This window comes from Narcine bancroftii, chromosome 3 (assembly GCF_036971445.1).
Source record: "Narcine bancroftii isolate sNarBan1 chromosome 3, sNarBan1.hap1, whole genome shotgun sequence".
In the NCBI taxonomy this organism is placed as follows: domain Eukaryota; kingdom Metazoa; phylum Chordata; class Chondrichthyes; order Torpediniformes; family Narcinidae; genus Narcine; species Narcine bancroftii.
In genome coordinates, this window is record NC_091471.1 from 199072856 (window position 1) to 199097916 (window position 25061).

At 39.9% G+C, this 25061-nt stretch overlaps 1 protein-coding gene and 1 long non-coding RNA gene across 7 annotated transcripts in view; both read right to left on the reverse strand.

Annotated features, from left to right (window-relative positions):
* The window catches only part of fstl5 (follistatin-like 5), an 810780-nt gene that overhangs the window by 230448 nt on the left and 555271 nt on the right, over window positions 1-25061 (reverse strand). The window lies entirely within an intron of this gene.
* LOC138758010 (uncharacterized) lies at window positions 13294-16768 on the reverse strand. Its single transcript, XR_011354045.1, has 2 exons — window positions 16597-16768; window positions 13294-13574 (listed from the first exon to the last, which is right to left on the reverse strand). It is a non-coding gene; the product is annotated as an uncharacterized lncRNA (long non-coding RNA).

The window sequence follows — 25061 nt, forward strand, 5'->3', positions numbered from 1 at the left end:
CCGGGGGGGGTCACTAGATTTTATCATTATGTGAAGTCCCTCAATTTGCTGTACTCACTAGAAGTCATCAAGAAACTCATTAACGAGTGTCCTGTTTGTGCAGAGTGTAAACCATGCTATTTATAAACCTTCCGCTTCCACGTTGATTAAGGCGTCTAGGCCATTTGAACACCTCAGCAAAGATTTTAAAGGACCACTACCCTCAAATAATAAGAATACCTATTTCCTTAACATCAATGATGAATTCTCTCACTTCCCCTTTGCTATACCACATGCTGATGTTTCTGCTAGTTCTGTTATTAAATGTCTTGATATTATTTTCAGTATTTTCGGTTATCCTAACTTCATTCATAGTGACAGAGGGTCAGCTTTCATGAGTTCTGAACTTAGACAATACCTTCTTGATAGAGGTATAGCTACAAGTCATACTACCAGCTATAACCCATGGGGTAATGGTCAAGTAGAGTGCAGTAATGGTATAATCTGGAAAGCTGTCACTCTAGCACTAAAATCAAAAGGTCTTCCCACCAGCTGCTGGCAAAAGGTGCTGCCGGAAGCTTTTAATTCTATCCGTACTTTGCTTTGTACAGCTACCAATGAAACTCCTCACCAACATCTTTTTCTTTTCCCTAGAAATGCAAAAACTGGATCAACATTGCCAACTTGGCTATCTAAACCCTACTGGTATAACAGATGGAGATGCTTTCCCACAGGCCAGTTTAGAGGTGGTTCTAATCTGTTAATAAAAGCCTTTAACTGGTCCATGTCTATGGCATATCATGGTCAGAGCATATCTTGAATAGGGAGGTATCTACAGCTGACCACCTAGTCAATGGGATGGAGTGGCTGATTGGGTCTCAGGGGATTTTAGGGGAGCATTTTAAAACACAATCTGCTAAAAGAACCCTATCTTTTTGATAATTTCCAAATCTGTGGTCTCCAACATCTCATCTTCCCCATGAATTCCCAGGCTCTGTAGACCTCCATCCCCCAGCAGGAGGATCTTAAAGCCCTCTGCTTCTTCCTAGAACAACTTTCTGACGTGTTTCTCTCTGCCAACACTCATCTGTCTGGCAGAACACATTCTCGCCCTGAATAACTTCTCCTTTGACATCTCGCTCTTCCTTCAAATCAAAGGTGCAGGCATGGACACTGTATGGGTCACAGCTATGCCTGCATTTTTGACAGCGACATGGAATAGCCCTTGTTCCGAACCTACCCCAGCACCGCTCCGCCAACTCTTCCTCTGCTACCTCAAAGACACCGTTGGGGCTGCTTCCTGCACCTGTACAGAACTCATCAATTTTATAAAGTTTACTACTAACCTCCACTCTGCTCTCAAATTTACTTGACAATTTTCTGACATTTCTCGCCTCTTTCTAGATCTCTTTCTCTCTCCACCTCAAAATTTACTACTAATCCACCGTCTTCCACAGCTACCTAGACTCCAGCTCCTCCCATCGTCTCCTATAAGGTGAGGAGTTTCATTGGTAGCTGTCCCATTCTCATGGGTTTTTTCTACCTCTACCATTGGTGCTCTCTGCTTCACAAGGGGTCAGCAGTGGAGAGGATGAGAAACATAAAATTCCTAGGTGTTAACATCTCTGAAGACCTTTATCATGGAGTCTTCTTGTCGATGCAATCATGAAGAAGGCATACCAGTGACTATATTTCATTAGGAGTTTGAGGATATTTGGTATGTCACCAAAGACTCTTGCAAATTTCTACAGGTGTACCATGGAGAGCATTCTGACTGGTTAAATCACTGCCTGGTATGGAAGTGCCAATGCACAAGACAGGAACAGGCAAAGAAAGTTGTTAACTCTGCCAGTGCCATCATAGGCACTAGTCTTCACTTGATTTAAGACATTTTTAAGAGGCGGTGGCTCAAGAAATCACTTCTATCATCAAGGACTCTCACCAACCAGGCCTTGCTCTTTTCTTACTGCGACTATTAGGAAGGAGGTAGAGGAGCCTGAAGACTCACACTCAATGTTACAACAGCAGCTTCTTCCCCTCGGCCGTCAAATTTCTTAATGGACAATGAACATATATTCACTACCTCACTTTTCCTCTTTTTTACACTAGTTATTTCTTTTTTTTAAATCTTGTGTTTACGGCTTTGTAATTTATAGTAATTTTGTACATTGTTCTGCATAATTCTGCCCCTTCACCCTATATGAGACATCTTCCTCCAACTTTATTTATTTTACCTCTCTGCCAATCAACAGTCTTGGTTCATGATCTTTTGCCCATTCTTTGTTCACCAATCCCCTACTGGCCCCTGTTTTCATTATACTGACTACCTTCCTTTTGGATGAAGGTTTCCAACCAGAAATGTTGATAATTCATTTCTCCCACTGACAATGATTGACCTGCTCAGTTACTCTCACAGACTGTGCTTTGGTCTAGAGCACACATGTCAAACTCAGGCCCAGGGGCCAAATTTGGCCCATGATATAATTATATTTGGCCCGCAAGATCATATCAAATATGTATTAGAGCTGGCCCGCTGGCTGCCGCACCGGTATAGCGCATGCACAGCTAATACCACAAATCCCAGAATGCTTTGCAAATGCGTGGGCGCCAGCCCGTCAGCCCGCTAATCGCCCCCACCTCCTCTCTTTACTTTCATTAGCACCTGCGACCTGTCGCCCAACTCACATGTAATAAACCCCTTACGAAAAATGGCCAAACGAAAGACAGAAAACAGGACCTTTCAAGACAGGTGGGAGGCAGACTATATGTTCATCATTTTAAAAGACAAACCTGTTTGTCATTGAAGCAAGTTGTTATTTTTTTGACTTGTTGGCTTGTGAAAAAAAATACATTTAAAATGAGCTTCAAGGCTATAGAGAAATATTATTTATTGAATATTTTATTTCTCATTTGTTAATGCTTCTTCTGGAAAGAGTTTAACCAAAACTATTATTAAACATTTATTTTAATAAGAAAAAGTTTAACATTACATATGTTGAAAGAAGAGAAAACATGCAGATGTTGTTGAAAATTTTCAATAAATATTTAGTTTGGCCCACGACTTAGTCCAAGTTTTTGGCCCACGGTGAATTTGAGTTTGACGCCCCTGGTCTAGCGTTTCAGGAGGTCGGGGTCTTGGATTTCTGGGGTGGTAAGGCATCATGGAGATTGGGGAGTAGTTGGTTGTTTAGTTGATGAAGAATGAGTGAGGAGTCAAAAGTAGGTATGGTATGTATATAATATACCTGGCAGTTTGGTGCGGTACTGGGAAGACTTCTTTGTGCCCACGTTGGTCGACAAGAATCAGAATCAGAGTTTATTGTCATGAACAAGTCATGAAATTTGGTGTTTTATGGCAGCATCACAGTGGAAACATTCATATTATAACCATCTTATACCTTTACCATAAAAAAATGAAAATTTATAATAGTAAAAGAAAAGTAAGCCAGTGTCTTTGGTTAATTGATTATTCAGGAATTTGATGGCAGTGGGGAAGAAGCTGTCCTTGTGCCATTGAGTGCTCGTCTTTAGGCTCCTTTTTCCTGATTATAGCAGAGTGAAGATGATGGCAGATGGTCCACCTTCCCTTGATAAAAGAACAACACACAAGGAAGAATGCTATTTATCCTTTTCCAAGGCAGAAATTACCAAGGGTGACTCACACCTGGAAGTGCCTCCTCTAATTTCCAAATAAATGTGTGGTGATCTGGAAATGGATGTCATGCTTCATTCCAGGAAAAATCAATTTTCAGTCACACACTTGATGAAAAAAAAATTGCAATGCAATTGAATTTATCAGCAATGACGCTGATCAGCTAAGAGCCAATTTCAGTTGAGTCTCAAGATTTTCAAGCTCCCAGCAAAGATCAGTTTGTGTCAACCCACTGTAGTGGTCCAGAAAATGACTTAGCAACTAGTGATCATTTATAAATAAATCTATAAGAAGACAAAAACTGTTGCTCATTTGATATTAAACTGAAAGTTATTTATTTTTATTATCTTACTAACTCCATTTAAATAAATTCCTGTAAATTTTACCAGATGATACCACACATTTGAAATTAAAAATATATTAGAGATACAGCACATGAACAGGCCATTTCGGCCCATGCCGCCTAATTGACACCGAATTATCTTACAACCCCAGTAGTTTTCAAATGGTGTGAGGAAACTGGAGCCTCCAGGGAAAAACCCATGAGGACATGGGGAGAACATACAAACTACTTACTGACAGTGCAGATTTCGAACCCTAGACATGATTATTGACACTGTAATGGCATTGCGCTAATCACTACGCCATAGGTTAATATAAGTGTAATTTTACAACTATGAACCAATTGAGATCATACTGACACTGAGGTTCGGTTTAGATCTTGATTTTTGCTAGAATATCTTCATGCACAGAGATCAATATTCATTGTATACTACCAATCAACCACAATTAGAGAGAGAATCGTGATTAATAGGCTTTAATCACCTTAAAGTGTCAGCACAGCTTGCATGTTGCAGGCGCGGTTCCAAGGCAGGTACTGAGGAGGGGTTTGGCATAAGAGCCTTTATGGGGATATTGCGAGGGAGGAGCCACAGGTTCAGGGGGTGGGCCAGCCCATATATATATAGAGGCAGCACCACACATTGCACAAGAGGTTTCAACTGTTGTGAACTGGGACCGTTTGAATACGCTGAAAGCATACTTTGTATAATACCTCCCCTGAGTTGTATATTTTTCAAAACTGTAGAAGACATTGTCAAAACAAATCAATTTGGTCTTTAGGATCTGTGCTCCTCTAATCTGGCTAATTTGCCCTTTCAACTATCTGTGCTATCAAGGGAAACAATGCAGCTTGGATTACATGATTAACAGCAGAGGTGTTGCTGTTGCAAGGGTTATGGTACACTTCTGTTCCACTCTGCAATCCTCATTTACTCAAACACTGGATCTTCAACTGAGATCCTCCCATAAAATGCAACAAAGGAACACTTGACAAAGTTCTTGAAATGTATCTACTGCTTCTCTGAAAGTACTTTCTTTCCATTAGCTCAGTTGACAAGATCTTTAGCGGGAACTGTCTGACATCCTATGGTCTCATTAGTAGAGTGTGTTAGGAGGGTAAATCCACCTATGTAAGATCCCCATTGTTGAAGCCCTTAGCTCATCATTTTATCCCCATTACTTTCCTCAGACAGGCCCTGTGAAAGATGTTCAGCTTTGAAAACATGACACCAGGATTCACTTGACAGCACAAGAACATTTAGCTCTTCAATGTTGCTTTGCAGTGTTCGGTATAGTTCATTGACTGATGCCTTTAGTACTCCTGAACAATTGCATGAGGTCTGTTAACTTGGAAGTTTTGTTTTTGATTTTTACAAATATTTGACAGTGTTCTGCAGAGGTAGGAGAACCAGTTCATTGTATGGAGAATTTGGCTATTCACTGAGAGGGTAAGCTCTAAGAATAGCTCTCCTAGTACATAGTGGTACATTGTATCAGTTATCCTGAAGTTGTAATAAGCAGAAGAGAATTGATTGGTTCTCTGATGCATGTCAGATTTAGGTTTGCCATTCAGAGAACAGTAATTTTTAGACACACTCTTTACATTGCCATTGAAGAGTGCAAAATATAAAAGTACCCCAAATCTTGAATATCTTCAAGCTTTTTGGGAAAAAAAAAGAGAAACTGGCATTTACCAAGAAAAAAATACAAACAGTAATAGAAATTGGTATGAATTCCAAAAACATTGTGGAAAACTGGGCATCCTTCTGATATACTGTGCATCCGATTGCAGCCAATAATGCAAATTTCATCACGAGAAAGTGAACGTTAAGAATGATCTGATGGGAGCAATTCTGACGAGGAGACTACATTCAAAATTTAGATATACAGCACGGTAACATGCTCTTTCGGCCCACAAACTAACCGTTACATTAACCATGCTGCCCAGACTATTGAATATGAAACACAGAGTCTGTTATATGGATTGAATTTTTTAAAATGAAGATGAAGGGAACCTCTGCATGGCATCAATCTTCAGATTGTGCTCCACATAAGTGTTCTTCTATGCCTTTCTTCTTGTTTTGTAATAGCTCTCATTCAGCAATTGTTAAATTCCTTATTTTTTTTAAATATATGGAATTCCAAATGTAACACCAGTTTCCTGGCAATAGCTTGAAGAAAATATAATTCAAAACTTTGACAGTTTAGGAGAATTCACTGCTCACCCCCCCCCCCCCCCCCCCCACACACACACACACAAAGCCCATAGGGACTATAAGAATCTCTGTGGCTATCATAACATTGATATCAGTTTCATGTTCTCATAGTCAATCATGTTCATAGAATTTTGGATTGATGAAAGTAGATTCACTTCATGGCAGTAATTCTGATTTTGCAATAGCTTAAATAAATGATAACAAATCATCGACTCATTTTACATCTTATTTTTTAATTTATATGGAAATTGCTAGAAATAAACATTGGAAGAGATGTAAAGCAAACTGACAAGTTGTTTTCATTTGATGTAGAATACTACATAGAGTCAAAACAACCTTATTACTTCACATTATCTACCACTCAGTCAAAATCATCTGTAAAAATACATTTCAACTCTTTGCTCAGAGGGGTTCATTGTTGCCATCATTTTTGAACAATAATCTGTTGTAGTAGACGCTATCTAATCATTGTTTCATTCTGCTAATTTCATTGGAATGAACTATTGATGTATTATACAAAAATATACCGGTGCTGCACAGTGTGCAAATATTTTCCATAATGCATGCTCCTTTGTGTGGGCAGACGCTTCCTCAGAACATCCTCAAAACAGGATAGGAATTCTGCCGGTCTTTTCCAGAACATGGTGTTGCTACCCCTTCTTTCATTCCACAAACCATCCAAACTCCCTCAGAATTTGTTTTAGGAATTTGGGAATATTTTGCAGGAGAGGAACCCAGAGTAAACCATGTGCTAAAAGAACGTCACCACCTGGAAGAAAATCCTAGCCAAAATTTGCTGCTGGGTCTTCCTGCCTTCCCGACTCTCAGCATTCAATTTAAATGTCAAGATACCCTTGCAGATTTCCCATTTCAGGAGGCTTTCTTGCTCGGAACCATTACCTGTTGGCTCCCTCTTGATAGCTGGAGCTTAGAATATTTTCAGACACGTTGGATGTAATTTTGAAATAGGCTCAGTCACTCAAATAAATACCCCTCCTGATCTCCAATATGTTACATTATCTTTCAAAATTAAAAATAATCCCCATGGGCAAGAAGTTATTTGATTACAAGACAAGCTAACAATGATTTATGATTTTAATTCTGGTGTCAGCCTAAGTGACTGTTCCATCATTGAACTAACCATGAGCGTTGCAGTGGAACAGCAACTCCCTAAAGACTACATCAAGCAATTAGTTTTATGTTATGTAGAACTGACATGGCAGCTGGACCCCCTTCATTTGAATAGGGTGACTATCCTGTGGAATAGTGTGATGCAGTAGTGGTTTACCTTTTTTTAAACTTTAGCTTAATTAATCAAAGTATATGTTGTGTTTTGTATTGTATGTAGATATGTTTTGGGAGATAAATTGTGGCAGGTATTTTTAAGTATAGGTCACATATAAACACTACATTTAAAATACTGGAGCTCTGTTCAAGGCAAACAGGCCGGCTCTGAGTACCTTTGCAAATGCTTTGGGGAGTGCCCAAGGGACTTCATTAATGGATTATTGTTTTGCAAAGCAACACTTGAAAGAACTCTAAGGATTTGGTTTGAAGCCACAGGCTGTCTGAGTGTAGTTTGCTGTTCTAAGAGGGTCATGTGGTTTTGCAAGCAGAGAGAGTCAAACAGGTTTTTTTTCTGAGAGAGAGAGAGGGAGAAAATTCAGTTCAGCAACAGCAGCTGGGACTGGAACAGGACAAGCTGACAATCTTGTGGAAAAACCCCATTTTGAAGATGGGTTGTGAGTGCTTAATTTAGGCTGGTCAAAGCTCATACAAGAGGAGAGGACTGGCTGCCTAATATTTCACTTGAAATAAGAGAAACAAGAAGGAACTCTGTGGTGACCTGAAAGAAAGAGGTTATCATCTAGAAAACCCTGATGGGGCAAGTTTCTTTGGCAAGACACTGATGTAGCTGACTAGAAGGGATCAGTTTGAGTCCAGCGAACAACAAATCTCTCTCTGAAAACCGACAAGAACCTTCCTGAATGGTAACCATTTATCTTTTGTGCACTAAAGCCTGGTGAACTTCATAAATGTTAAATTCTGTGCACAGTATAAGAATTGCCCGTAACCAGTGAACTTAGAGGATGGAGAAGTAAGAATGGACTGTGAATCAAAGACCTTTTCTAAACTTATCCACACATTACATGCACGTGCGCTTAGGATTAGAAGGGACTTAAGTTAGGTTAAGTTAATAGTAATAAGTTAGAGTTTTATCCTGTTTTCATGTTTAAAGAAAATTAAAAGCAACTTTTGTTTAAGTAACCATTTGTCTTGGTGAATTTTTGTTGCTGCTGGGTTTGGGCACCTCTGGGCTCATAATATTAAAATTATTTTTAAAATTGTTTTTAAATATTTATATTGTTAGATCTAGTTAACAGTTTTTTATTTGTCTCTGAATATCAGTGATATTTAAAAAAACACACTCCAAGCTTTCAAAGTCTGTCATGATCTTCTGGTTTGTGTTCTCAGGATACACTACCTAGAGGTCTACCTGTTCACTAGAGTCTTCTCTGCTTTGCCAGATGCTTGTCATGCATAGAATTAGCTTGTGAATTTTCTGCATCAGTAAGGAGTAGGTATGGCAGGCAGGGAATGCAGCTGATAAGGTGGGCAATGAAGCAGGTGCAGGGTGATCTAACCCAGCTGAATGAGAATAGTTTAAATTCAGTGTCTTTCATTTTACTCTCACTTAACTGTTGGTTTACAAATGGTGAAGCGTAAAATAATCTTCATGAGCAACACAACAAGTAGAGCAGCATCAATGGGGGAGGGGGAAATACTTGTTGGCTTTTTGGATTGAACACCTTTATTGGGACAGAAAGTTTTGTGTGAATACAATGGCAGGTTTAAAAATGATGTTAACTTTATGACACTGCAATGTGATGGCAAGATGATATTCTAACGGTCAAAAAAGCTCTTTTCTTACACTGACAGCTTAGAAATGTTTGGCAGGCTAAGATTTCACCCACAATCATTTAAATAGTGCTGATTTTGAAGCCTTGAAATGTGAAACACACAAATAATTTTTTTCTTTCAAAGCTGCCCTTTTTGACGCCTTCAGTCACTTGCTCCTGTGCCAAACCGAGCCTTCAAAGACCAGGTCCTGGGTCAGTCCTGAGCTGAATGATTCAGGACACTATTTGTCCTTGAGGTTAACTAAATGGTACAGAGGAGGAGACTGCTAAAATAAATTGTTTCTTTGGTCCTCCCAATAAGATTATCTAAGAATTGATGATTCAGTTCAGCCATAAAAAAAAATTTTGGTAAGCGGATAAGCTGTGTTCACCTGGCTGGCTATCAGAAATGTTGTATTCATGATGGCTATTGCTTTTGCATAAAGTGTGGTTGATGAGAACAATGAGGCAAAGAGGAGGAAGGAGAGAGAAGGGAGGGAGAGAGGAAGGAGAAATGAAAGTTGGTCTCGAGTGGTGAGGAGGGGAGGATGAGGAAAGGAAAGTGAAGGAAGGACAGAGGGAAGGCTGAGGGTGATGAAGAGTGAAAGAAGTAGCAGTAATATTGAAGAGTGAAAAGAAGGGAAGGTAACGGGGAAGTGGGTGGTAGGAACAACAATGGAGTGATGAGGAGAGTGGAGGATAGAAGGAAGGCTGTGGGAGTGGGAGATGGATGAAATACCTGGACAAGGCAGAGGTGGAAACAACAACAAGAAGCACTTATTTCTGAAATAAAATGCTCATAAACTTCACTTCAGGTTTTTGATATAAATTATGTTCAAAGAACTTATTAAATATCCCATTGATTAAAAATATACAAATGGTACCTGTCATTGTTTCAAAGCTTGAATGCAAGTTATTTTGATGATGGTCAAAATAAATTTTGAGCAAGTTTAATGGACGAATACCATCTTTATATTTAATTTTTATTTTGAAAGACTCAAATCAACATTTAACTTACAGGAATGCTTTTTTTTTTCAAAATATTTTACCTGAAGAATTTTAAATGCTTAGAAGGGTGTTGTCCTTAAAATAAAAATCACTAAAATATTGCTTGTCATTCTGTAAGACATTAAGAAGGAACACCAGAAATGGAATAGTAGACCTTGAAAAAGAAGATTTTTTTCAGTGTTATCTTTTGCGGAAGTTCAAACTGAAATAAAAAGGTGGGTGGGTGGGTGGTGGGGCAGGGTGAGAAATGTGCGGGCATAGGGGGAGGGGACGAAAAGAGAAGAGCAAATGTTGCAGGGGGAGGAGCTCAAGTCAATAGGCAAGAGGTCATATGTGGATATGGGTGGAAGGGTAGATGAGAAAAAAAAACTGAGAAGTGATGGCCCCTCCAGATTCACAAGTGTGTGTTGCTTCCCTTGAAAGGATTGGATTGGGTCCTGAATGGTGATGAGGGAGGATGACTGGGTCCAGCTGTAGCACTTCCTGCGGTCACAGGGGGAGGTATTGAGGGGGTCGATTAATAAGGAGGGATGTGGATGAGGTATTTCTAGAGGTCCTTGCAGAAAGCAGAGAGAGGAGAAGAGTGGAAGATCTGTCTAGAGGTGGGATCACATTTTAGGTGGCGGAAATTGTGAAGATGACATGTTGGATGTGGAGAATAGTGGGGTGATAGATCAGGAGAAGGGGAATCCTGTTCTTGTTGCATCTCAGGGCAGAGGGGGCAGGGCAGATGTGTGACAAATAGAGGAGATGCAGTTAAGAATTATGTTGATGGCAGTGGAAGGGAAGGTACACGATTTGAAGAAGGAGGACATTTTGAATGTTCATGAATGGAAGTCCTCATCCTGGAAGCAGATGCAACAGAGACAGTGAAATTGGGAGAAAGGAATATAATCCTTATAGGGGACTGGGTCTAAAGGTAATTGTGAGAATTGGTGGGTTTGCACAAATTGTTGAGAGTTTGTCATCTGAGATGGAGACAGAGATTGAGAAAGGAGAGAGTGTTACCGCAGATGGACCAAATGAATTTGAGGTCAGTGTGAAAGTTAACAGCAAAGTTGATGAGCTCATCATGGGTGCAATATAGTCATCATTGCAGGGTAGGATGAGCTGAGGACCTGAACCCTAGGCTCTGCCTGCTGCAATAGCGTGAATCTTCCAGTGGCCACTCTTTTCAATTCTCTATCTCATTCCATTCCTGACATGTCTGTCCATGGTCTCGTGCACTGCAAGGCCGAGAATTAGAGGAAGTGGTCTTCTTTACATTGGAGAGACTGGATGCAGACTGGGAGATCATTTTCTTGAACACGTCAGCTCCAACTGATTTTAGCAGGCCTTGTGTGTCACCAAAAAGTTGCTGCACATTTTCATGGTGTGGATAAGGTGTCACTGGGGGCTGAACCCTGGTCCATGGGAGAGCCAGTTTGTGAGTACAGGCTGTGGATTAGTTCCTGGCAGGGTAAGGTCACCAATCAATGAAAGTAGTTGGTGGTGGGGAGTGTCTGACAGAAGAAATAGTGCAAGGGGATCCCACCCCTGCAATGACTTCCTCACAGGGAATCCCTTTCTGTTTAAAGTTCTCCTAAATGCCCCACTATCAGTTTACACCCCCCACCCCCCCACTTACAGCTGTCAGTTAATTCCCCGCTCCTGGCTGTCAGTTAACCCCCCCCCCCACTCCTAGCAGTCAGTCACCCTTCTCCCCCACCAGCAACGTGCCACTGTTGCAAATGGAGGGGGGGGGGGCGCGGGTAAATTGCTGCAATGCACTGCTCTGATTCGAGGAAACCACTCAATACGAGAGTGCAATAGCCGTCCTTGTTACCCATAATCCCCACACCATTAGAACTGCTCTTCCAGCGCCAGAACAGTTCCAGCAGTGTGGGTGATTATGGGTAAAGAAGATGGCCATTGCACCTGCACTCCTGCATTAAGCTGTTGCTGCAAACTGGAGTGGCATGTTGTGGCAGAAACCCCACCCCCTCGATCATGACAGCACCCCCCTACCCAGTTCACGGCGCTCCCTCCAATTCCTCCAATTGTGGCAGCACCCCCCCCCACCCCAACCCCTTTTCACCAGTGCCATGTCAATGCAGCACCGTGACAGCATCCAGGGATTTCCCTGTGATGCACATAGACAAGTGTTGACTTCACCAGAGTAATTGGGTGCACATTGTCCCCTTTCAAATCAGCATACGAGCACACCACCTTCAAGGTAGGTCTGCAACCCATGTGGATTTTTACTGAATTTCCCCGGTTCATCCCTTTCAAATAGCCCTGGACCTGGGTCTTAAACCAAATAAATTGTGTGGTTAACTCCATTTTACAAGGCAATTTGAAAGGATGTTTGACTCAATTATAATGCTCTTTGAATGAAAGGAGATGGTGTCCAGATCTTGTGATTGGATTTTAAGGAGAGAGGAGGAGAGGATATAACCATATAAACATTTACGGAGCGGAAACAGGCCATGTTGGCCTTTCGAGTTCGCACGGGTTCACTGATTTTGTGCGCCCTCTTCAGGCAATGGTCCAGGTAGAACTGGTCAGAGCTTCCAGTTCTGCTCAGCTTGGCCATAAATTTCATAAAAACATATTCACCCAGAGACTCACAAACTCACTTATATAAACCTCTGCTGGAATAGACTGACACCCACAACATTACAAACTGATCCAGATTCACTCTATGTTCTTTTCTGAATAGGATGCTCAATCTTTGGTTGTTTTAAAGTGACACTAGCCCCCTCCTTTCGAATTTGACATCTTCCATGTTTCTTCTGGCATGAGTTTGAAAATCTACTTGTCAAGTCAATAAAGAGGCATAGCAGAATTTCACACAGCTTTTTATCTCATGACTGTGATACCAGGTACAATCAATGGCAGAAGGAAAACTGTAAAGGCTTTCGACCAACACACTGCAGAAGCACACAGCTACTTGGGTCAAGCAGGAGGAGAGTGGCATGTTGGACTGGTGTCAGACTAGACAGATAAGTACAGACAAGAAGCAATGATTTTCTGCAGGGAAATCCATTAAAAATAATTGAAAAATGTAACGATATGAGTAAAAACAATGTGTTCTTAAAATGGTGATTAATATATTCTTGAGGGAATCTCTGGGAACACTAGCATCTTCTGGTTACTTTGATAGCTAGCATATCTATTCAAGTCTTTTCTATGGATTAATTTGGAAGATTGGATATTCTCTAAATTATGAAGATACATCTTTATTGTGGTCAAACTTAATGAGCAATTTTTACCAGATGAGATTGGATAAATCAGATAAAGTGTTGATGTCCTTCACAAAGAAATGCATATTGAACATCTGAAGCGTAAACCTCTGAAGTCTATGATTACAAATTTGCCTGGTATACTGCTTTTCTTCTGGAGAATTCTCAAAACTTAGCATTATTATGTCCTGCAGTTTGAGGAAGCAGTTTGCATTCTGTACGTACAAATTTGTCTCTTCAATGACGCTTTAGGCTAAGGAAAGGAAACACACATTAATTTTCCCACGATAACTTTTGACCTTCCAAGCCTTGAAAAAAAAATGCTGTTTTGCTATTAAGTACTAGCTATTAGTTCTAATAATTAGCTCAAATGGTTCTAATGGCCCCTATCTGTTTACTGCCAAAACATTTAGAAATTAAATGTAAACATCAAATGTTTATGTATTATTACCTACATGGTTCAGTTCCAAGGGACAAATCATGCATTTGTTATTATCCTGATTTAATATATGGTAAATTTATTTCTATAACTTAAATAACATAATAAACAAATATTCATTCTGCTTAGCCCGAACTGGTTCTTGTTATGAAAAGAACATTTAAATGTTATTAACTCAACATTCTATGAGATTACTTATGAGAAGCTTAATTGATCTTCAGTTTGATCATTTCTAAATACAATTGTTTATATTCTGAGTATCATTGCTGTTTTAACAATTTGCCAATTACAATGTATGCAAATATTGGATCATTTTGTACTTTCAATTTGACTTTTATGTGTTTTTTTTTCAATTATATTGGATACTCAGAAGGAAATATATGCCATAAGAATTTATGTTTTATTTACGTTAAGGCTGCTGCCTCAGTATACCAGTGACCCAGTCTCAATCCTGAGCTCTGTTGCTTTTTGTTCTGAGTTTGTTTGATTTTCTGCTTTTCTCCTCCATTTAGAGACCTGTGAGTTGGCTGCTTTAAATTCCCCCCTACTGTGGAAATGATAGCCCCTTTCACACCTGCATCCCACTAAATCGAATGTTCAGTGTCCCAGGATAGGAATGGAGGTTTCACTTTTCACACTTGACCACTCCTAACTGGGACACTGAACGCTTTCACACTCGCAACAAACCATCCCTGGGGCTAGGACTGTTCTACCTTCTGCTGGAGACGTCATGACACATCAAGCGATGGTGGACCTAAATCCTGATCAATGTATTATGATCTTATATTTGAAAAAAAATTAATCATGCCTAATTATAACATAATTAAGCTTTATGTTCAGCATAGTGTGAGCCCTTCAGCCCCTGTTCCTGCTGTGCCGACCTATATAAACCTTTATAAGGGACTGTGGGAAAGTGCTGGCAATAAATAGGAAGAGCAGACAATTTTTAAACAGGATGGAAATGTTTATAGCACTCAAGCGCACAATTTATACAGTCTGGGAAAGTTTGTAGCACTATAGCACACAATTTATAAATACCATGAGAAAAAGCAATGGCAGACCTAGCTTTTCAGAATTCCATACGGCAGAGAAAGGGCTGTATGCCCGGCTGCTTGTATGGAGCATTCATGGAGGGGTTTCTCTTCTGCACAGCACACTGGGAAGTCAAGTCCGCCATTGCTTTTCCCCCGCAGTCTTTACAAATGATGCGCTAGAGCACTACCAACTTTCCCACGCTGTTGAAAAATTGTTCGCTATTGCTATTTATTTCCTGCTGTGACTTTCCCATGGGGAAGTTTATACCTTCATTTTAATATTTTCTTCCTTCATGCTCCTGTACTCATGCAAAAACTTGGGTCATTTCAATCCCACAATGTAATTGCCCACTTCACACTTGCCTGAGTGCAACACCAGTGCCTGCAGACACCGAGGATTGTACTCGGAGTCGAGGCTGCCAATCCCCAGCATGAAATGATGTCGTCTTTGAGCTGATTTTGCTTTCGCACTAGACACTTTAAAAGTCGATTGGCCATTTATTCCTGGGATCAGTTGCAAGTGTGAAAGGGGGTTGGGGGGGAGGGTGATGATATAATCTGGGGAAATTATAAACTTATGTGGGAGAATAAAAATAGCATGGTTGTAGAATTTCCATTGAAGGATTCCTAAAGGTCGTAATGGTCCTGGTCGATTGAAGGGCCTGCTTCTGTATCAAATTACCCCATGACTAACCTTCATTAATAACTTCACAAAAAAATATGTATTTGAACATGCTCATCACACATGTTGATGGGTTCAAGTAACTTCTGGTACAAAAGAATTATTTTTCATAATTCTGCAAGTCATGCATAGCTTCTGTAAAATGTAGTGGCTGCAAATCAAAGAAGAGAAGGAGCCACACAGGTTGTCTCCTGCTCCCTGGCTAATCTGTTGTCAATGCTACTTCCACTTAAACCACAGTCATTGCTGGTTTGATTTATTCACTGGCTGAAGGAGTGTTTGATCATGATAAACACCTCAATGCATCTCAGGGAAATAGGAGGACTCCTGGAAAAGTGGCTTCACAGAGAAAGTTTGAAAGAGGTTGAGGGGCTGCTGTCATGGACCTTATCCTCAGATGGGAGACCAGATGAACATTGCACTACTTCTCAGCATTTATGGGCTGCAAATCAAAATTTGATATAATATTGAGCAAGAACAGCTTTAATTAAATGCAATGGCTCGGGGGAGCCACCTCTTTTTCCTTGGGTATCCAAGTTGCATTTTTAATGCTTCACAGAACTAACAGTAGGTGTTTTAAAAAAATGTCGGAAGTGTGATGCATGAAACAACTTGGATCAAGATTCATTAAGTATGGAAGCTTCCCTGGAAAGCCTCCAAGTCTTCCTTTCCCTGGCATGAACATCATTTGAGTCATAGAGCCATACAGCATGGAAACAAACCCCTCATCCATGGCATCAAGATGGCTTCTTAAGCTCATCCCATTTGTCTGCAGTTGGCCCTCTCTTATCCTTGAACCTGTCTGAATACTTTGTATATGTTACAATTGCACCCGCCTCACCACTTCCTCTGCAGCTCGTTCCCTATACCCACCACAGTCTGTGTGATAAAGGTGCCCCTCAGGTTAAATCTAAACTCTCTCACCTTAAATCTATGTCCTGTAGTTTTAGATCCCTCTCCCATGGGAAATGTGGCATAGGAATATAATTTCTTCCCTTTCATGTTAGTCTAACACAAACAAAGGGTTAATCAGATAGCCTTATTTTCATACTCCTTTGCATGATGCAAACATTGCTGAAATAGCCCACATTTACTTCCCATCAGCATTTTTTATTCTTACTTGCTGACTACTGTGATATTCTAAAGCTGCCCTGAAGTGCCCTCTTGAAATGCTGCTGTCTTTCTGGTGACATTGATCCCTCAATGTTGTTTGATAGGGAGTTTCAGGGCTTGGATCCAGTAACAATGAAGGACTGGTGATACCTCAAATAAAGGGTCTTCAACCAAGACATTAGCTTACTATTGCTTTCCCCAGCTGTTGTCTGACTTGATGAGTGCTTACAGCAATTTTTTTATATTGTGCTTTGTGCAAGTTGTTTTTCTGCAAAACAAAAGACCAATATTTTTTACAGTCATATTAAGACATAATAAATCAATGCACTGGCTCTTTGCAAGACTGTGAAGAACTTAACATCTTCAGGAGTCAAGCACGAAGTCTGGAATACAAGCCAAGGCTCAGTATTATTAGCTCCTGCTCGGATGTATAAGATTCAGTGGGATCTTCAGAAAAGATTGGTCTCCAGTGGCTCATTCAACATCAGACCCTTGGGAAAGGAAGGTGCTTCTAGTTTTGGCATTTTTATGTGCATAGTGGGTCAAAAGTAAGCAAGATCTTGGACATGGCAACATGTTATGTCTTGGAGGTGCAATTAATATTGTGGCGTAGGACTTTTATGAGAAAGTAAGAACATTTAAATTTTGAAAAAAGTAAACAGATTCAGCCCTATGCTAAAAAGGAAGTCAAGAACACTATATTTCAGGGCCTCACAGCAATTATTATAATTTATCTAGCCTGACTTAGGGTCCACTTTTAATGTTGGGATGTACACAGACAGAACTGTAGGAACTAAGCACATTCATTTCTTTGAGCTTGTATTACCCTTGATCTCCATCAGTTTCCTTCCACACTACCACCAACCAATGCTGCAAACAACTGCAGGGCAACAACATGAGAACAAAAAAAGCAGGAGCACGATGTGCCATGTGGTCTCTCGAGTTCACAAAGTCCTTTAATAAGATCACGGGTGTCCTGATTTTTGCATCAGCTCAATTTTTTGACCTGTATCCCAAAATATTTGACTCTTAACAGCCCAAAAATCAGTCCATGCCAGCATCAAATATAATGGACAACAAATAATTTGCTTTCTGAACACTTTTGGATGTATTTTATGAAGGCTGAGCTGCTGATCACAAAAATCATCTTAAAACTTTTCTATTATGTAGCATTTTTAGGTATTACCTTTTTTTTAAATTTCCTGTCATATTTTAAGTTTACTACAAGTCAGTCCAAGCATGCAGTGTAGGTCCTATGAAAAAGTTGCCTGAGGCCTGGGCATGCTTAGTCAGGATATATGCAGGCAGGCTATCAAAGCAGCTCACATATAGAGATGCTGTGCATTAAATTGAAATAGATTGAACACATGTTGATGCACATGTTCTTCAGGCTATAGCATAGTGAGTGGACTTAACAATAGCATTTATTGTCTTCAGGAAGACTCAATGCAGCAGACTTCTTCTCTGCTGACCTTGGTGCAATCAGTGATGAACATGGTGAAAGGTTTCACCAGGACACTGGGGCCATGGAAAAGAAGTATCAGAGCAACTGGAATCCATCAAAGCTGGCCAACTATTGTTGGACACTGACACAAGAAGCAAAAGATGCTGAATATAAATGAAAATCAGTGGTAAAACATTTTTAGGTCAGCTGTGTCTGCATCATTTTGCAATGAAACATGCTAAATTCAATAAAAGCTCATTTAATGTTTCTGTAACTTCCTATGTGATATAGAAAATCTGAAATTATTTTTGTGTTCAGTTGAAGTTGTTTATCATAATCCCCAATTTTTTTCAGGAAGCAAACCTTTTAAAAAAAAATTGTGTCCAGTGATATATTCCTTAACAGATTCCATGGATTTCTGATATCAAGGGATTTGAGCAAAGAAATTCACCCTGAAATGCTTCTTAAAAACTGACATCTTATTCTGAAACTAGCCCCAAATTATAAGCTTCCCCATGATGAAAATTACCAACTCTGCATTTATCTTGTAAAGTTCCTAACAGCTTTTATTTATAAAAAAAATCCTTTCATTCTTCTAAACCCCAAAGAGTACAGGCCCACCATATTCAACCTTTGCCCTCTGGAGAGTTCCTGCAGCACAGGAATCAACTCAATACATAAATAAGGAATGCAAGACTGGATGCAATACTTTGCAGGTATAATTAGAGCGAGAGGTTCCAGGTGACAGGATCTCATCACTTGATCTCTCTGTCTCTATCTTTCTGCTGACATTTTACAAACCTACTAACTCCCTCAACAATCTCAACTACACATCTTCACACCCAGTCCAATGCAAGATTCTATTCTTTTCCCCCAATTTCTCAGCCTCTGCCATATCTGTTCCCAGGATGAAGTCTTCCAGTCTAGATCATCTGAAATTTCCTCCTCCTTCCTCAAGCATGGCTTCCCCTCCACCACCATCAACTCAACCCTTACCTGGATTTCCTCCATTTCCCGCTCATCCGCACTGGTCCCCTCTGTCCCCAGACAAAGCAAAGCATAGGATTCCCCTTGTGCTTACCTACTACCCCACCAGCCCTCACATCCAAAACATCCTGTGTAATTTCCTCCACTAACAACATGATCCTACCTCCAAATACATCTTCCTCTCTCCACCTACTCGAGGGACCACTCCCTCAATGACTCCCTCATCCATTCATCCCTTCTCACCAATTGCCCCCTTACACCTTCTTCTGTGACCGCAGGAAGTGCCACATCTGCGCCCACACCACCATTCACGGTCTCAAACAGTTCTTCTAAGTGAAGCAGCATTTCATTTGTGTATCCGTGGGAGCGATCTATTGCATCTGGTGCTCTCACTGTTGTCTTCTCTACATTGGAGAGATTGGGTGCAGATTGGGAGATCACTTTACTGAAGCATCTTCACTCTATCCATATCAATGACAGAGATCTCCCAGTGACCAACCACTTCAATTCTACGCTCAACTCCCATGCTGGCACATCGATTTATGGTCTCATGTACTGTTCCACCAGGCCATCTGTAATTTGGAGGAGCAACAGTTAATTTTCTATGTGGGCACTCACCAACCGGATGGTATTAACATCACTTCTCTGATAGCCTACTCTTTGTTCTCCCTCCCTTCCCTTTCCCTTTGTCTTCTTTCTTCCATCTCTCTACCCACTTCCCTACATTACTGGTGCTCCCTTCCTACTTTATCCACCTCCTACCTTTGAGACTGTGCTCCTCTCCTGCCCCTTTACCGGCGCCATTTTATTCATGCATCTGCCTACAATTTTTTTCATATCTTAATTTACGGTTCAAGCCCAAAACGTTGGTTCTGAGTTTCTCCAGCATCGTGCTTTTACTTTACTTTAACCTCAGGGTCTCCAGCCTTTCATGTTTTACCCCCATCTCATCACCATTCTTAGCTGTACACCATCAAGACTTTTATAACTCCACCCAAAATAGGAAGGGATCATTCAAGATCAAAATTATATTCCCTATCATCTTCTGGGAAGAGGCAAAAGAGACATTGAACACTCACTGATTTGGAATATTTTATGATAATAAACTGATTCCATTTTTATAGATGCCTACAGATCAGTGTTGTCCATGTCACAAAACATAAAAAGTCACTCGATATCGTAACATACCTCCGCAGTATTGCAATGAATGGGAACAAAAACACAGAAAATGAATGAGACAGAGCAATAATAGTGGAGATGGAGAGAGAGGAAACTAGTTCTGCCATTCATACATACATTGGAGTTATGTTATTATTGATATAATGGAACCTTGTTCATATCACATGTTGTTCACGTCAAGCTTTTGTGACTGTTACAGAGTTCTGTGTTGTGTATTGGCCTATGTGTTGTGTGGTTTTCTGTTGAAAAGTGACAGTTTACCTTAGAGAGCCAAAAGTGAAGGTGGACTGCTGAGAGTGGGAGATGGACTTAGCATGTGCAGAAAATGATCTAAAAATTTCTGGACTTGGATGATAAACCACCACTGGGTGGTGCTGTGGAGTGGAAGAAGGCCCAGAGCATGAGTTATGGTTTGGAGGACAGTTTAGAATGTTGGGATTTCCAGAAGGATGAACATTCCGAAGGCAGCCAGAAGGATCCGGACCAAGCCAATGTTCCTCTCTCTGCAAGCAACACAAGACAACTTTGAATTTTGTGCTCTCTCTCTCTCTCTCTCTCTCTCTCTCATGCTCTCTCTCTCTCTCAAAGATCTTTTGGCTTCAGTTTACCAAACAAACTGAATTTTGTTTATGATCTTTGCTTCAATTGAGATCGAAGTTTTGTGAGTATTGTGTGTTTTGTGTCTAAGTTTTTCTGTGGGCTGGTTGGAAATATAACTTAGACTTTAATTACATATGCTATATTTAGGCTGGGGAATTTATTAGTTTTACACTGTTATAGAAATTTGCATAGTAACCAGTGGGCATTGTTATAAAAGGGGGATTTTGAATTAAAGTTTGAAGGTGAATTTTTGTTAATAAAGTAATTGTTTATCTTTAACCCTGTGTGATATTCCTTTTTTGTGGTTGCTGGTTTGATCTTGTAACAGTGACCTAAGGACAAGCCTGTATAAATTTTAAAATAACATATAGCAACAAATATAGAGCAATACTATCTTATTGCTAACCAACAGCGAACAGCCAAAAACAACAAAAACTCAGACATCACTAAATTAAAATTCAGTCATCAGTTTGTCTACAGATCAATATCAGGATTTAAAAGACTTGGGTACTGAATTGCACAATTGATTTAGAATACTTAAATGAATATTGATGAAATATTTTGTCATTTGTCCATTAATTAATAACAAATTTTCATCAATAATGTGGAAAAATCATTTGGTGAAAGTGAACAATTAAGTATTATGGGTAATATTGATGCTGTATTGCCAGTGGTTTCAACCTTTTTCTTTCACATACCACTTTAAGTAATCCCTATGTCATAGGTGCTCTGTGATTAGGAAGGGATTGCTTAAGGTGCTATGTGGGTGGAAAGAAAAAGGTTGAAAACCACTGTTTTAATCATACCTACTTGACTTATTATGTGCACAGTTTCATTACTCCAAAGGAAATGGGCCAATTACAATTTTTCTCAAGCAAAATATTTCAGTAACAATTCAACCTTCTCTTCCCACTTTCATATCACCTTAAGCTCTCCCTTACTAGTCACAGAGCACCGATGGCATAGGGATTACTTAAAGTGGTATGTGAGTGGAAAGAAAAAAGGTTACAAATCACTGATGTTTTGCAGTTATCAAAAAAGCAGGAATGTACCGAATATTTAGAAAAGTATTTATGAAGTAACTGCAATCAATTTAACTTGTCTTCCAATCTGCTTAATTTTATTTCTGATGAAGTTCATAGAATGTTGAAAAATGTAGCAAGGTTCAGAGCCAGTCTACTTTTGTTTAACTTGGTTTCTTTGCCTTTTGAGCTATTCATGTGATCCTTATAATGAGTATTGAACTATTGGGTAAAATGTAGTCTTGCATTCAAATCATGGGAAACCTGCTCAGCTTATCTCCCTGGAAATTACTTTCCAAGCAAGATAAACAAATTGACAGTTTTGTCTTTAACTTAGGAAAGAACAAATACAATTAAATTGTGATGAGCATACATTAGTGGAACCTGTGGCTATGTAGATAATTGTGCGTATTTTTGAATAGACCAGTAGTTCGGCTCCGAGTCGTGGGTCCTCTACCGGCATCACCTACGGCTCCTAGAATGCTTCCACCAGCGTTGTCTCCGCTCCATCCCCAACATCCATTGGAGCGCTTTCATCCCTAACGTCGAAGTACTCAAGATGGCAGAGGTCGACAGCATCGAGTCCACGCTGCTGAAGATCCTGCTGCGCTGGATGGGTCACGTCTCCAGAATGGAGGACCATCGCCTTCCCAAGATCGTGTTATATGGCGAGCTCTCCACTGGCCACCGTGACAGAGGTGCACCAAAGAAAAGGTACAAGGACTGCCTAAAGAAATCTCTTGGTGCCTACCACATTGACCACCGCCAGTGGGCTGATATCGCTTCAAACCGTGCATCTTGGCGCCTCACAGTTTGGCGGGCAGCAACCTCCTTTGAAGAAGACCGCAGAGCCCACCTCACTGACAAAAGGCAAAGGAGGAAAAACCCAACACCCAACCCCAACCAACCAATTTTCCCCTGCAGCCGCTGCAACCGTGTCTGCCTGTCCCGCATCGGACTTGTCAGCCACAAACGAGCCTGCAGCTGACGTGGACTTTTACCCCCTCCTTAAATCTTCGTCCGCGAAGCCAAGCCAAAGAAAGAAGAAGTAGTTCTCAACCTTTTTCTTTCCACTCACATAGCACCTTAAGTAATCCTTATGCCATGTTTTCTGTGAATAGTAAGGGATTACTTAAGGTGGTATGTGAGTGGGAAGGGAAGGTTGAGAATCACTGCTCTCGACCCAATTGTTACTGAAATATTTTGCTTGAGAAAAATTGTCACTGACCCATTTCCTTTGGAGTTATGAAACCGTGCACATAACGAGTCAATTAGATATGATTAAAACAGTGGTTTCCACATTTTTTCTTTTCACTCACATAATCACCTAAAGTAATCCCTTACTAATTACAGAGCATAGGGAATACTTCAAGTGGATGTGAGTGGAAAGAAAAAGTTTGAGAACCACTGGCAATAGATATATCTGTTGAATATTGGGTAAATTTAAAAAATGCATGATTTCGACCCGGAGTTGATTGATTTGATTCTATATCAAGATACAACATCGAAAAATCAGTTTATCCTTTTCTTTATGCACACATGAAATCCATTTTATATCAATAAAAACATTCCACAAAAGTTGACTCAGCAAATTTCCAAAATATTCATTCTACAGTGTCAACCTTATTTTGAAGGGAAGGATAAAGTTAGAAATTGCAAGGAATTCTGGGAGAACACATGAGGAATTCAGATGACAGAACAGGACTGATGGATGCTGGGATAAGAGGGACACAAAATGTTCTCTCAGTTCTCAATGAAATGTTCAACTGACACACTGATGTTAACAGATTGCAAAAAATATATTATTATCACTATTTATTCTTCTTTACATTAACATTACAGTTAATATGATGGAAGAATTTCATACCATCAGAATTATTTTGCAAATCTGAGAGAAACTGTTGATCTCCCAAGAGAGATTCTAAGCTGTTGTCTGAAGCAGAAGTTCCCACAGCCTTGGTAAAGCTGCAAGAGTGCAAATATCTTTCCTTTAAATCAGGAGGCAGATGGTCCACTAAATTTTTAACAATATGCCTGATGACATTCATAAATTAACTATCTGTCACAAATTATCAAGACTCAAATCCCATGGGGAGGCAGAGGATAATAATTGTGACATTTACAGGCTTGATATTTCCATTATTCTCTTTGCTAAAATTTGAGATTAAAATTGAAAAGTACAAACTGCTTATTAATTGTATCCTTCTAATCATTCATCAAACTAATTTGTGCAAATTTTCAAGAGAAAATCATTGTTGTTAAGTTTCTGGCACATTATGGTAAAATCCACAATGAGATGAATTAATTTATTGGAATGTAACGAAAAAATATCAGTATGTTTTGAAAAGGTTGGTTGTGCCTTAGTAAACCAACACGTGGCTTGCTTTTCCCCTCATTTAATAAAATGGCTTTGAGAAGAAAAAGTAAGTGATTGTTTTGCTGTCCTGAAATCAATATCTCTCAGCTAAATCTACCAAATGAATGGAAATGCTGTAATACAGGAGGTTGAAAAGATGTTGCAGCCACATTTCATTTACAATGCTGATAAAATGTGACAAACTGATCCATTGCAAATTAGCTTAAGCTCAAGTAATTCAAGGCATTGGACTTGAATTGGAGCTTAACCTACTTCCCTACAGAACTAGTTAAAACACCTTTATGCCATTTTCTCTGGAGATTCCAAACAAGGGAGGAAATTAAGTTTTTAAAGATCTTGTCATTCGCAATTGGCTGCTTTACAAAGAAAATCCTTTATCTTAGTAAACAAATTGAACACAAGAAGAACATTTTCTATAGTTTCAAAACAAAATCAATTTTTTTTTGCTACAGTTTTTTCATAAGCCAATTTCTTAAATTTACATGAGCTTCAGGTGAATAATTGCTATATATGGATTGTGGAGGAAAACATGGGCTCCCTGTCGGTTTGGAACATTGTGGATTGTTGATGGTCACATGAATTCCCTGTCTGAAACTTAGTCGGAAATCGCATCACCTGCCAATTAAGGTTGGACTTCGGCCATCCTTTAGTGCACACCTTACCATTGGCTCATTTAAATAACTCAGTGTCATCATTGGGCAGACGCCCAGCTCAGAACAGTATAAAACATCGATGCATGCCACACTTCTCTCTCTCTCTGTCTCTTGGTCTAAGTCCTGGACATCTCTCCACACCAGGTCGCTACTGTGGACATTGTTGGAGGGGTTGTCGGGAAGATGTGCAATATACTTAAGTTGAGCCAT